Here is a 16,882-nt window from a genome sequence, read left to right as displayed (position 1 = left end):
AATGGCAGGCACTACAACAGTTGAGTAGAAATCAAGAATTGGTAATAAAGCCAGCAGATAAGGGGAACAAAGTTGTATTAATGCATTACACTCAATATGTTCAAATGTGTTTGGAACATCTAGACGATGGTGAGACTTATTTATTTTTATTTATTTATTTTACATTTGTTGACCGGGATGGTCCGACTGGATACATGTCCATTTTCAGCGGAGGCCCGGGGAGAAAAGCTCCACAGAGGAAAAAGGTACACATTCATTTACATATAGATAAATACACTTACTAACGCAAATACACAAAATACAAATACACAAAAAATACTTCACATTGTTTTAGATACAATTGGCTACAACGTGAATAGATTACAGTTCAAAATATAGTATAGTTGTTATCTAGGTTACTATTTCCCATCCCTTGTAGAGTCAAGCCAGGCAATGGGGAGCTTGACTTCATTAGTACCAGTGGAGGTGGAATTTAGTGGGTGTGAGTTTACAAATTCTTTAGACTAAGAAAAAAAGAAAAAACACCTAGTAATACAGGTGGAGAATGCTACTAGTTGAGTGTCAGAGAGAACTAGTCTGGGTTATTACATGGGCACAGCCAATGTTTTTTAAAAAATTGTTTAAGATTATTTTTGAATTGACATTGGGATGTATAATAAATGTACTATTAAAGAATATGAAGAAGCTATAAAACAATTTAATATTCTACTTTATAAGGGTTACAGTTTAGGATATTTTTCAAAAAATGATATAGATCTTAAATTTAAGACAGAGAATTGTGAAATTGATAAGTTCTATTATCTGCCTTAAATACATAAAGATATCCATCATCCTCCAGGCCGTCCTATTGTGTCTGCATGTAGTTATTTCTTGAATAATATAGGTATATTTTTACATAGTTTTCTTTTTCCACATGTTATTAAACAGATATCTTTTATTAAAGACAGTTTTGACTTTTTGGAACAAGTGTTATTAATTAAGTGGACTAAGGACATGTATTGGCTAACTGCCGATGTAAAGAGTTTGTACACAAGTATTAAACATGAATATGGACTAAAAGCATTAATAAAAACTTTAGGAAATAGTCCTTTATCATATTATATTGTAGAATTAGTGGAATTCTGTTTGAAAAATAATTACTTTGTATTTGATGGACAATTATTCCATCAGTTAAAAGGCACAGCCATGGGGGAAGCTTTTGCCCCCATGTATGCTAATATTATGATGGGTTTTTTTGAGATGGAATTCTTATACCAAAAGGAATTTTTAAAAAAATATGTGGTAAAATATTGTCGTTATATCGACAATTTCATTTTTATTTGTAAGGGGGGTAAGAAAGAAGTTAATAATTTTATGCATGACCTCCAAAAGAATGAGTTCTCTTTAAAATTTGATGGCTTTCAGTTAGGTAATAAAGTGAATTTTTTGGACATTAGTCTTGAAGGAGGTAAGGATGGAAAAATTATTACTAAAATATTTCGTAAATTTGAGGAAGGCTTACATTTTTTAGATGGACAGAGTTTCCATCCCCCACATTTATTGAAATCTTTACCATATGGTGAACTCATGAGAGTAAAACGATTATGTAATAATACCACTGAAATTGATAAAGAACTTGATAAGACATAACAGTTATTTATTAAAAGAGGATATAATGTTAAAGAAGTATCTCATTCTCTAGATAAGGTCAGAAAAAGCGGCATGTGTAAGGTTGGTAAAAATTATAATAAATATTATGGTGGAAGTCAAAAATTAAAACACCTAAGAAAAATTTACATGGTAATGACATGATTTATTGTCAGAAGAGGTGAGGCAGATAATCCAATTTTATTGGACTTCTCTATTTAAATATAGAGATTTGATAGATATTTTTGAAAAAAATGTAAATTTTTCATTTAAAAGAGGTAAAAATTTAAAGGATATGTTGGTACATGCTAGATTTCTTACCCCAATGATTAGTTTGAATACAAACGTGAATTTAATGGGCACCTTCCCTTGTGGGAGGTGTATTTCACGCCAATATATAAGTAAAACATTTCAGAATATAAATGGAAGAAGTTTTAGATCTACAGGGAAATTCTCATGTAATACAGAAAGAATTGTATATGCATTAAGATGTCCATGTGGAATGTTTTATGTGGGGGAAAGTAAGCGCGCTTTTAAAATAAGGTTGCAAGAACATGTGAGGGATATTAAAAATGAAAAAGTTGAAAGTCCGCTTGCAATGCATTTTAAAAGTTATCATAGTAGTAATCCAAATGGTATATTAGCTACTGTTTTAGAACATATTCCTATTGTTCAAGATGATGTAAATATAAAAAAGAAACTTTTACATAAAGAAACAATTTTTATATTGAAATATGGTACTCTAGCCCCTGGTGGTATTAATGTAGAATGCAACTGGAAAGTTTTTTTATAACTAATGAAATGATTAGCTAATTGAACATTTAATTGTTTAATTGATGTGTTTTTATTGTATAAATATGTGTTATGTTGCTTTTGGTAGTATTCTCCATTGAAGGCGTGAGCCAAAGCGCTAGAGACTACTTAATGAATCTGTGGTGGAGCCTGTTTTTGGTCGTTATATTTGGTTTCTTTTTTATTTTTAGTTGCTTTCTATAATATTACAAATATTGCCTAATTTCCCCAGTTCAAGACGAAGCTAAGCAATTTCCTTAAGAGCTCTCATTATGCATTTTCCCACGTTTTCTTTCTTTCTATTTAACATCTAGATTTTTTTTTATTTTATTTTATTTTTTTTCCCTAAAACTTAAACCCTGACTTAAGGTAAGCTAAATATTTGATTGCTTCATCAAGCTTTGGAAACTCAGAAGACCGAATGAATAAACAATGATCATTTTAGATAAAACTAATTATTTTACACAGGTCAAGCCCTCCTGAACCCCACTCCCTGCTAATATTATTTATATACATATGGGTCTGTCTGATAATATCAAAACCCGACATTGTCAAAGACAACATCATCGAGAAGACATCCACGAAAAGCCACATAATCGGCAGACCGAATGAATGAAATCCTTCCCATGGTAAGTACTAAGTCACCCAAACACCCACAAAACCAACACCAGAACACTCAAAACATACCCAGGTAGGGGGTATGCCCCCACACCCTCCAATGTGGGGGGCTGCACCCTCCACCCTCAATTAAATATTCCAACTCCGCGATCGCACTACAGTTTGAGAAAGGGCAAACTTCACCTTCACTGCCAACATGTTAGTTACCCTTGGATGGATTTTGTTCATCCAGTCTGTTGATGATGTGGGTTTTTGTGGATTTCATCTTGATGAAATTGTCTTTGACAATGTCGGGTCACGATATTATCAGGTAGACCCATATATATATATATATATATATATATATATATATATATATATGTATGCATATATATATATATATATATATATATATATATATATATATATAATTTATTGTTCAAACACAACGATATACACCACGAGATAAGCGCTTTTGTCACCAGGACTTCAACAGATCTAATGTAGTCTTGTACATAAGCTTTTTAATTATAAAAGTAATGCATCATGTGACTAAGACAATTATCAAATAAATTAATTAATTAAGAATGCACTTTAAATGTAAAAATGCTGTTACATGAGTTAACTACTACTATACATAAAAATGGAAAGACGTAGTGAGATATAAAGGAATAAAAAGAATAAATTATTAATAATAAATATACATTCTTTTTGTCATTTCCTGCACATTTAAAAATCTGAAGTACATTATAAAATACATTATAAAATACTAGCCCTGTATCTTAATTCCAGTTTAATACTAATACTCTCATTTAACCCTGGAAAAAAGGTGGAATTCAATCTAAATTGCCATTTGGATTCTGCCCTTAATACTTTATTCTTCCAGTCACCCCCTCTTGTGTCCTTGGGTACAATCTCCAAAATAGCAAAAATGAAACCATGACTAGGATTGGACATGATGTGTTTACTTAAAGCATTTTTATCATCATTCTTATTAATACTATAAAGGTGTTCATATATCCTACGATTAAGCTTCCTCTCTGTCTTTCCCACATAGAAACAGGTACAAGCAGTACAAGTTGCCAGATAAACTAAACCCGAAGAGACACAAGAACCTTGTGCAAAACAGATATATAAATCAAAGGGCTTTAGCTTCAGGGATTCTTTTTCATTAATGAAGGAACAATAATCACAGCAACCACACTTATGGGTGCCTACCTTCTTATTGGTGTATGTTTTCACTTTATGTTCCAACAAAAACTTTAGGTTGGAATCTACCTTATAGGTAAAGGTCGGCTCAGTACCCATAAGCTTGAAGATGTCATTATTACATTTAAACATAGACCAATTGTTGAGTATTATTTTCTTCACTTCATTCGCTGTTTCCCCATAAGTTATTACCATAGCCTGTGAGAAATCTTTATCGTCACCCCTATTGTTTACCACATGGTCACTGCCTATACCTAAAAGTGGTACGTATCTAACGTTCCAAAGAGAAACAACATCGTCCCTAATGTTTGTTACAAAATCTGATGGGTACCCCCTTTCCAAAAACATTTCCTTTACCTTATTAATTTCATCTTCCACCAATCTAAATTCTGAACACATCCTCACAACCCTCACCATCTGCCCTTTAACTATGTTTTTCTTAGTGAAAAATTGGTTGTTTGCTAGAGAACTCTAAATAATCATTAGAAAAGGTGGTTTTCCTGTAAACACATGATGTAAAACATTCCTTGACATAGTCCTTAGAAATCCTAACGTCCAGGTAATGTATGTTGTCCTTATTGCCATTGCCCGTGAATTTAAAATAATCACATAAATTATTAATATACTCCATAAAAACTAGGAAGGATTTATCATTTTTCCATAAAATAAATAAATCATCTAAGAACCTAAAATACAATGACCATTCATCCTTAAAGGGGGACGTAAAAAGAAATCTGTTCTCCCACTCAAATAAAACCATATTTGCAAAAATTGGAGCACAGCTATTACCCATTGCTACCCCTTGGGTTTGCTTGTAAAATTCCCCTTCAAATGTGAAGAAATTATTTTTCAAAATAATTTCCATAAGTTCTATCAAAAAATTAATCATTTTTCCCCCTAAATTACTACGTTTTATTAAAACATCCTTAAAAAATTCTAATCCGATATCATGGGGTATTGATGTAAATAAATCCACTACATCTATAGTGGAAAAATAACATTCCTTATTGAAATAATCATTCTTTATTTGCTTTAAAAAATCCCATGAATCTTTAAGGATGTACTCAACTGGGTTCACAGACTGTTTCACTAACTGATCAATAAACACCCCTAGGGGGTAGGTAATACTGTTTTTACCTGCAATAATCAATCTATATGGTGGGTCCTTGACATCCTTATGTGTTTTAGGGATCCCAAAACAAACAGGTATAGTGGGGTGTTCTACATGTAAAAAATTAAAAACCTCTTCATTAATGGTACCCTGTAATAATGCATCTTCCAAAAAATAGTTCATTTTTCTGTAACTAATGTTGATTTCATTCTTGGACATACTGTCGTATTTGTTAATGTCTGTTAGAATGCTGGTAATCTTGTTATTATAATCAACAGTATTTACTATAGCCATACCTCCCCCTTTATCTTTATCTCCCAATTTATTATTTTTATTCTTTTATATCTCACTACGTCTTTCCATTTTTATGTATAGTAGTAGTTAACTCATGTAACAGCATTTTTACATTAAAGTGCATTCTTAATTAATTAATTTATTTGATAATTGTCTTAGTCACATGATGCATTACTTTTATATTTAAAAAGCGTATGTACAAGACTACATTAGATCTGTTGAAGTCCTGGTGATGAAAGTGCTTATCTCGTGGTGTATATTGTTGTGTTTGAACAATAAATTATATCCTTTTGGATCAGATGGACTTGTTATTGGCTATACAGCAGCTTTGTTTTTGATTTTTGGTTTATTTGCTGTTGGCAGTTCATTTTCTTTGTATTTCGGATTCTTGGTTGCCGTGTGCCTACAAGTCATCTGTGTGTGTTAAACATGGAGAGCACTGATCTTTCTCCTGTGCTTGAAGACAAAGTAGGATTTCCTGACTTTCCATGTGGTCAGAAATCTGCTTCGACTAATGAAAACAATTTATTGAATTTGGTTTTGGCGTTAACCGAAAAGGTGTCTGACTTACAAAAAGCTGTTTCCAGGCTTCAGAGCGGAAACACGTGCGCTACCAACTCCTCTGGCTTACAGGGGAACATTAAAGAAGTGACACTTCCTGTTTCCCGTGGGAAAGGAGTAGGTGAGGGTGAACAACCCGTGGTGAATGGTTCAACTCAGCGTTTGGGTGTCGGAGGTTCTTCTAGGGGCAATATGGCTCCAAATTTCGAGAGTAACACGATCAATCTCGATAAAGGGACTAGCGGTGCTGTAAATGGAGCGAAAACCAATACACATCCAGTTTCTGCACATGTGGATCGTTTGAAGGAATGGACTAGTCGTGAATATTCATTTTTTGGTAACAGTAACTCTTCAAAAGACAAGAATTGTATGGATGCTAAGTTATTGACATTAGAGACTAAAATGCACAAAATAAGAGCTTTACAATGTGATAACTCTTACCTCAAGGAATGTATAATATGTAAAAGAGTCCCTAAGGGGCTCCGAATGTTTAAATTCCCCAATGGTTTGAAAAAATCAGACCCTGAGTGTGAGGAATTATTGGGAATGTTTGATAGACATGGTATGGAGCTCATGGACTTTATTATTAATTTGAATAACAAAAAGATTAATACACTTTTGAAAGAAGTGGATGAGTTGAATAATAATATTATGGATGAATAATATAATGAACATGCTTCACCTCAAAAAATCTAAGTCCATCAGATCCACAAGAGCACAAGACTTAAACCTTGACACGGCCATAAATAGGACGTGCTGGAGGGACAGATTCATCACCCAGAGGCTCCCTATGCTGTGGAACAAAATCCCGGTACATGTGAGGCGAAGCACCTCGCTGGCCTTGTTCAAGAGAAATCTTGACCAATGGATGGGAGACCGCAGGTATACCCCAGAGATTACATCAGTGTCACTGCTTGACAGAGGCACAGCAAAATAATGGGCATAATATCCTTCAATCTAATGGGGTGGCGTAAGCCAAAAAAAATCTGGGCTAGGCTTATAAATGCCCTAGGGCAGATAGCCTAGTATGAACCTATGAACCTATGATGCTCAGTTTAATCATTTTGCATTTAGGTACAACATTGTGTTTGACAAGGTTGAAAATGAATTAAGTAACAACATTTTGAGAAAAAAGAAAAAGTTATCCAGAGATGAATACAAATATAAAAACAATTTGGCATATATTTTTCCAAAAGCTTATTATGCTAGTGAAGTTAACGATATTAGACAATTGCAACATGAGCATAGAGAGGGTAATAATTACCATGAAGATGATAGTAATTATGATACCGAGTTCCCACCCCTTCGTAGATCTGAAAGACTAATTAACAGGAACCAAGGTAGACAGGACAAAGTTTTTTTAGGACCCAGGGGGGAAGGGGGTGGAAGACTAAATCACCGGAACCAGTCGTACCAGAGGAAGAACAGTTACCAATAAGTAAAGAAATTGCTGGAAATGACATAGTGACTAATGATGGTATAACTTTTGTTTATAAGGGTTTCAGAATTTTTAATTATGCAGCTTTCCCATTAAGCAAAGAATTGTTTCAATTATTAATGAAGGGGTTAAAGTTTGTGCCTTCTAAAAAAGCTGACATTAGTAAAATTCTCACTGATTTTAGATTGTTTGTGAGGAAATTAAATTTTAAATGTTTATTTAAAGATAAACTGGGTGAATTTAATAATCATAATGCCATTACGTACAAGAAAAGTTGCTGGAACCCCCCTCTTATTCCTATTTTACACAACTTTGAAAAAATCACTGAACAAGAGATCTTTCAGAGTTTAAATAAACATGTGTATAAAAAGCAGAACATCACTATGGCTGAAAGTAAACTATTATATGAACTGAGAAATAACATTAATGTTAGATTTATGAAGCCAGATAAAGGGGGAGGTATGGCTATAGTAAATACTGTTGATTATAATAACAAGATTACCAGCATTCTAACAGACATTAACAAATACGACAGTATGTCTAAGAATGAAATCAACATTAGTTATAGAAAAATGAACTATTTTTTGGAAGATGCATTATTACAGGGTACCATTAACGAAGAGGTTTTTAATTTTTTACATGTAGAACACCCCACTATACCTGTTTGTTTTGGGATCCCTAAAACACATAAGGATGTCAAGGATCCACCATATAGATTGATTATTGCAGGTAAAAACAGTATTACCTACCACCTAGGGGTGTTTATTGATCGGTTAGTGAAACAGTCTATGAACCCAGTTGAGTACATCCTTAAAGATTCATGGGATTTTTTAAAGCAAATAAAGAATGATTATTTCAATAAGGAATGCTATTTTTCCACTATAGATGTAGTGGATTTATTTACATCAATACTCCATGTTATCGGATTAGAATCTTTTAAGGATGTTTTAATAAAACGTAGTAATTTAGGGGGAAAAATTATTAATTTTTTGATAGAACTTATGGAAATTATTTTGAAAAATAATTTCTTCACATTTGAAGGGGAATTTTACAAGCAAACCCAAAGGGTAGCAATGGGTAATAGCTGTGCTCCAATTTTTGCAAATATGATTTTATTTGAGTGGGAGAACAGATTTCTTTTCACGTCCCCCTTTAAGGATGAATGGTCATTGTATTTTAGGTTCTTAGATGATTTATTTATTTTATGGAAAAATTATAAATCCTTCCTAGTTTTTATGGAGTATATTAATAATTTATGTGATTATTTTAAATTTACGGGCAATGGCAATAAGGACAACATACATTACCTGGACGTTAGGATTTCTAAGGACTATGTCAAGGAATGTTTTACATCATGTGTTTATAGGAAAACCACCTTTTCTAATGATTATTTAGAGTTCTCTAGCAACCACCCATTTTTCACTAAGAAAAACATAGTTAAAGGGCAGATGGTGAGGGTTGTGAGGATGTGTTCAGATTTTAGATTGGTGGAAGATGAAATTAATAAGGTAAAGGAAATGTTTTTGGAAAGGGGGTACCCGTCAGATTTTGTAACAAACATTAGGGACGATGTTGTTTCTCTTTGGAATGATAGATACGTACCACTTTTAGGTATAGGCAGTGACCATGTGGTAAACAATAGGGGTGACGATAAAGATTTCTCACAGGCTATGGTAATAACTTATGGGGAAACAGCGAACGAAGTGAAGAAAATAATACTCAATAATTGGTCTATGTTTAAATGGAATAATGACATCTTCAAGCTTATGGGTACTGAGCCGACCTTTACCTATAAGGTAGATTCCAACCTAAAGTTTTTGTTGGAACATAAAGTGAAAACATACACCAACAAGAAGGTAGGCACCCATAAGTGTGGTTGCTGTGATTATTGTTCATTCGTTAATGAAAAAGAATCCCTGAAGCTAAAGCCCTTTGATTTATATATCTGTTTTGCACAAGGTTCCTGTGTCTCTTCGGGTTTAGTTTATCTGGCAACTTGTACTGCTTGCACCTGTTTCTATGTGGGAAAGACAGAGAGGAAGCTTAATCGTAGGATATATGAACACCTTTATAGTATTAATAAGAATGATGATAAAAATGCTTTAAGTAAACACATCATGTCCAATCCTAGTCATGGTTTCGTTTTTGCTATTTTGGAGATTGTACCCAAGGTCACAAGAGGGGTGACTGGAAGAATAAAGTATTAAGGGCGGAATCCAAATGGCAATTTAGATTGAATTCCACCTTTTTTCCAGGGTTAAATGAGAGTATTAGCATTAAACCCGAATTAAGATACAGGGCTAGTATTTTATAATGTATTTTATAATGTACTTCAGATTTTTAAATGTGCAGGAAATGACAAAAAGAATGTATATTTATTATTAATAATTTATTCTTTTTATTCTTTTATATCTCACTACGTCTTTCCATTTTTATGTATAGTAGCAGTTAACTCATGTAACAGCATTTTTACATTTAAAGTGCATTCTTAATTAATTAATTTATTTGATAATTGTCTTAGTCACATGATGCATTACTTTTATATTTAAAAAGCGTATGTACAAGACTACATTAGATCTGTTGAAGTCCTGGTGACGAAAGCGCTTATCTCGTGGTGTATATCGTTGTGTTTGAACAATAAATTATATCATTTTGGATCAGATGGACTTGTTATTGGCTATACAGCAGCTTTGTTTTTGATTTTTGGTTTATTTGCTGTTGGTGGTTCATTTTCTTTCTTTATATATATATATATATATATATATATATATATATATATATATATATGGGTCTACTACCATAGATCAAAATTACACTATTTCAAAATAGGATAGTAGTGTCCCACTAATGCAAAAGTGCACTTCAACGAAAGTGCACAATTGTGAAAGGCACTAAGTCGAACGGGACATTTCCTGCACTGTGGTGCGTTAGTGATGGACCTTAGGGTTAGGGCTTGGGTTAAGAATAGTGGATAGCTAGTAGGGCTATCCACTATCCTTAACCAAAGCCCTAACCCTAAGGTCCATCACTAGCACACCACAGTACAGGAAATAGGTCCATAAGTACTGCTCAGTGGAGGAAATACAATTTCCTGCAATGTGGTGAAGTAGTCACGGACCTTAGCCCTACTAGCTATCCACTGTCCATTACCAAAGCCCTAACCCTTCATTCGTTCTAGTGACTTTTGCATAAGTGCACTTTCATTAACGTGCACTGTCACGTTTGTGGGACACTACCATCGTATTTTGAAATAGTGTAATTTTGATCTACGGTAGTAGACCCATATATATATATATATATATATATATATATATATATATATATATATATATATATATATATATATATATATATATATATATATATATATATATATATATATAGAGATATATATATATATATATATATATATATATATTTATATATATATATATATATATATATATATATATATATATATATATATATATATATAGATATATATATATATATATATATATATGGTTTCATATGAACCCATCGAAATTACATTACATCGAGAATCACAACACTGAGACGAGTACATCGAAATCGCAAAGCAGCGAAAATGGAAAGCGTCGACATTCACAACATCGACTTTTTGGAAAGTGTACAACATACAGCAGGCAAGTTATGAATACAGTCCATACATACTGCAATGGTAGGAAAATAAGCAACGGATTGCATATCCGGTTGCTTCATACACTGAGTTGAGGTGTCAGTTTATATTTGGAAGTTATATATATGTTTAGTTTCAGCGTATAAGTTTGCTACTGAAAATATGGTGTTTGAAGCAACCGGATATGCAATCCGTTGCTTATTTTCCTCCCATTGCAGTATGTATGGACTGTATTCATAACTTGCCTGCTGTATGTTGTGCACTTTCCAAAAAGTCGATGTTGTGAATGTCGACGCTTTCCATTTTCGCTGCTTTACGATTTCGATGTACTCGTCTCGGTGTTGTGATTCTCGATGTAATGTAAATTCGATGGTTTCATATGAAACCATATATATATGGTTCCTCTTTATAATCTCAAAATACTGAAATCTCGAATTTCAGTATCTCAAAACTATAAAGGCGAATGACACCAAAACCCAAAATCATGAAACACACAATCATGAACATACGTACACCATACACCACACAACACACACACACCATTCTAACCACACCACACAAGCTATACAACCCTACCCTACATGTAAGCAGAGGGGCAAGCCCCCCTGCAACCCCCATGTGAGGGGCTGTGTCCCCCACACCCCCCCTACTTATATATGCCAACACACAAACAGAAAAAAAAAAAAAACAAACTCACACCCAGACATTCTACAGCCCCTCACACGCACACAAATGGCACATACGCAAACACCAACACATCCAACACTCACACTCATATTTCCACCTCCCCACCCTAATCCACATGTACAACTAACAAAAACACTCACATACACTCACTCACCTTAAATTCCGGACACCATCCCAGCCAAACACTTCACGTAACATAGCATAAATGCATAAGCGCGGATTCGAGATACTCGGATTCGCGCTTATGCACTTACACTGTTTTGAGGTTTCGCCTTTATGGTCACAGGATACTGAAATTCGAGATTTCAGCATTTCAAGATTATAAAGGGGAACTATATATATATATATATATATATATATATATATATATATATATCAACTCCGAGATTGCACAGCAGTGGTGTAAGGTCAAATTCCCCGACTCAGCTGCAAGATGATCTTATACAAAAATCAGCCAGCTAAAACACCATTAAGGAGGACATTTGCTCATATGAGAGTTCTCTTTTATTTACAGCACTAAAAAGCATTTGCTCATATGAGCATTCACCCTCAATGTGGAACTGAATACTTATTTATGCTGCTTTCTTTACCCATCTACATACATCAGTAGCTACAGAATTAACCTGTATAAGTAAATGAAAAAAAAAAATAAAACTGAATAAGTGGGATGAACAATTAATTTCATCTTTCCCTAAGCTATAGATAACAAAGAATGCATAGATCTACAGACTTGCATAATGGTTGCAGGCTTGCAGATGTATGTAATGTGTTGTAATCATGGATTTGCAAGCCTCCAACCATTACACAAGTCTGTGGATCTATGTATCTTTGTTATCTCTGTCCCAGATGCAGAAGGGATTAACTGTTCATCGCACTTACCCAGTTTATTTATTTTATATTTTTTCATTTATTTTTCATTTGCCCATGTTCAACTACAAGTTGAGACTTTTGGAAAGGCAAACACAGAATAATAGACAACACAGACAATATTTATACAACATGATGAGTAGAAATAGAAGACAAACTAATTAAGCAACGAAATTATTGTGGAAAAGAAAAAACATACTGTTTGATAATTCAAAAGTAACAAAACAAAGGGGATGTGAGACAATACTGGGATCCAGGCCTTTGGATCAGTCTGCATCAGTTAAGACATGGTAATTATTACATTCTAAACACATATGTATGCTATTTACAAGAAAATTGCAGACTAGGTTTTGTGAAAGCACCAGCTGAGAGTTGCAGCAGTTTTGCAGTAAAATGTAGAAGTGGAGGCTTTTGCAAGATATGTTGTTTATCCTGGATCATGAAAACAGGTGCAATTATAGTTATCTGAAAGTTGTTTCCTAAATACACTATGTGAATTCTTTCATTCTATATCCTGTTGAAGGGTATTTCATCTTGCTGGAATAATTTTTGCTAGGAATTTTCCCCTCTGGGCAGGTTAAAGTGTGGGGCTCAGCTGGAATGTACCTCTGTAGTATAAGATGATCACATAATTTTTAAATTATTTGCCAAGTGAGGACACAGTCCACTGTTATGCTTTTTAAGGCCAGTGAACGTTAAATATGTTGATCTTAAACTTTTAGTGATATTCTGGGGAAAATACTGTCAGTGGTCTTTAACTATATTATTAACAATAAAATTACTGACCCACACTTTAATGCATCGAAAACTATTCTCATACCGAAAGAAAATACTGATCGACAAAACCCGGATAATTATAGACCCATCTCACTTTTAAACATAGATATGAAAATTATGACATCGATTTTGGCTAACAGGTTGAAAATGGTAATTAACCCTATAATATCTGATGAACAAGCCGGTTTTATAAATAGCAGACAAACTATAGATAATACATTAACACTGCATACAATGATTTCTCATGCCACCCATAAAACCATAATCTTTACGCACTTATAATTGATGCACAAAAAGCATTTGACAGAGTGAACTTAGAATATTTATTTGACATTTTAACATGTTTTAACATACCACAAGAATTCACTTCAACTTTAAAAAATTATATACCAATCCTTATACAAATCTAGTCATTAACAGGAATCTTTCAAAAGAATTCAAATTAAAAATGGTACCGTCAAGGCTGTCCTTTATCTCCTTGTTATTCAATTTGTATTTGGAACCTCTATTTTTGCACATTAAACAAAATATCTATCATAATGCTCCAAGGATCTATGGTACGAAGATCACAATGGCTGCTTTTGCAGATGATTTGAGTATTTATTGCACAACACCTGTTTTGGATACTAATAAAATATTAAAGGCAGTAGAAGAATTTGAAAATTTCCAATTATAAATTAAATTTAAAAAAAACTAAGATATTCCCATTAAAGACACCTACACCTTTTCACTATTACCATTAGTAGGGCAGGTAAAATCAGAAGAAAAAATAAAATACTTAGGAGTGGTTTTCTCAACAGACAACAGAGATTTTTATCTCAATAATGTTAAGGTTATTTGGGAGCAGATAGTATCTGACTTGAAAAGATGGGATAATCTGAAATTACCAATAATGGCGAAGACTTCAATTATTAAAATGAATATACTTCCTAGATTACTATATATTTTTAGAGCGTCACAAGTCCAAATCTCCAAAAAATTCTTCAAACAGCTTCATACAGAACTAGCTAGATTTCTATGGGAACCTAGAAAAGTTAGGATATCGTATGATAAATTGATGGCTCCAAAAAATAGGGGAGGGTTGGATCTACCTAATTTCGAAACATATTATTTAATAATAAACACCAATAGACTTTTAAGAATAATTAACTTTGATGGATGTAACTCGAAATGGGTTCCCAAATGGCTGGTTCTTAATCATAAACATGTCAAGGAATTGGATATTAACTGCAAGGCATTACCTTTTTTAAACAAAAATACTCTTAAAGGGTACTTCGTGTTGGAACATATCAAAACATATATAGTTTCAGTACAAAATCTTTTTAACTCATTAAATCTTTTGCAAAGTATGATAATTCTTCAACCATTTCACAAAATCCAAATCTGAAAATTGGTAACCAGCTGATAGACCTTAAGAAATTCCCACTTATAATTAATTTAACCCTACTTGATTTATATCCTTTTTTAGGTATCCCGATTCACAATATTTTAGAAGAGTTGAATCTCCCCAAATCGTATCTAATTATAATAAGACAATTAAAAGACCTATCAATAAGTTACCTTAGTAAAGGGAATGACATAATTAAAGAAGAAGATTTAAACATGTGTCTGAACTTATGGCAAACCCTTACACAGGAATGTAAATATATAACTGCAGCATATGGTTTGATTAAAGAAATAAAATATAATAATCAAATATTAATTTCCAAATACTGGAGAGAGAAATTGTTGACAATTGAAGAAAGTAAAATACTAAAAGCAATTCACTTAACCATAAAATCTGTGTCCCTTCAGAAGCTATTATTTACCCAATTGATGATATTTAATAACGCATATTATCTGCGTCTCACTCTACACAAATTTAACTCAAAGAACTCACCAAAATGCCCATATTGTATAGATCAAACAGCCGACCTCCTACATATGTTTTGGAGTTGTAAATGTATTTTCAAACTCTGGAATTCCTTGAAACTTCAACTACAAAAATGGGATATCAACATTCCACACTCTCCTGGGAATTTACGATTTTGCATATTCCACCACCCAACTTGGAAAGAACCCAAAGAATTATACTAGTCAATATTTTTTGTTGATGAAGTTATATATAGCTTCCAATTGGTTGAACCCTTTACAGGCATCATGGCAAAATTTCAAGATAGTAGCCACCAAACATATTCTAGCACATAAATTTCTAATTAGTGATTATAAGAAAAATGTAAACAATACAAAAATATGGGAACAAATCTTTAACATTGTATTAGCTTAAACTTCCATTCCACTATTCTCTGGGAAAAACTGAATAACTGTTGAATTTTATTGAGATAAGTCTTATATGGTTACTAGTTCTTTTTTCTTCATTATTTTTTTTTTTAGAAGTGTATAGGTATGTATAATGATTCTATGTAACTGTTGGAAGCATTCATGTACATATTGTAAGTAGTTGGTAGTACTGTATTAGTTGTTTGGAAAAAATAAAATAAAGAATTATTATTGAAAAAAAAAAAATATGTTGATCTTAACCATAAGTGGCAACCATTTGCCATTACATGCGATGCAACAATAGTGATCACAGTGGCATCCAAGAAATACAAACTTCAGAATTTTATTTCCAGTAGTTTAAATTAATCAGGTAGTTTGTGATATATTTAAAATGATAATCTGCAGAAAATATCCTAGATGACAGAGGAGTACAGTGATGACTTTTACTTCTCTGAGGTTTGTGGGTCTAGATGATTGCCACTTTCTCAGGCCTGTGGTTCTAGATGATTGTCATTTTTCTTAGGCCTGTGGATCTAGATAATTAACTTTTTTATCATCATCTGTTATCATGAAACAGAAACGTCAACAGGAAATCTTAACTTGTTTATAAACTTTGTCCCCTTGGTTTTCTGCATAATAATGTACATTCAGACACTGATCCAACCATAAACTTTATTTGTGTATGTATTTATTTATTTATTTATTTTTGTAACACAAGGTAATAGAATGCCTCAAGGATTTTTAATACAGAACTATAAAACTGAATATAATCTCTGAGGGATACTTTGTAACTCAACTGTATATATATATATATATATATATATATATATATATATATATATATATATATATATATATATACACACACACACACACACACACACATATATATATATATATATATATATATATATATATATATATATATATATATATATATATATATATAGATAGATATATAGAGAGCACAGGTTAGAGATAATTTACCACTGATTACTTAATCTGTTTGCTGCTTGAAATCTTTCTG

Source organism: Protopterus annectens, chromosome 1.part1, assembly GCF_019279795.1.
Source record: "Protopterus annectens isolate FY-2018-M chromosome 1.part1, PAN1.0, whole genome shotgun sequence".
NCBI classification, from domain to species: Eukaryota; Metazoa; Chordata; order Ceratodontiformes; family Protopteridae; genus Protopterus; species Protopterus annectens.
Note: the sequence above shows the minus strand (reverse complement) of the source record.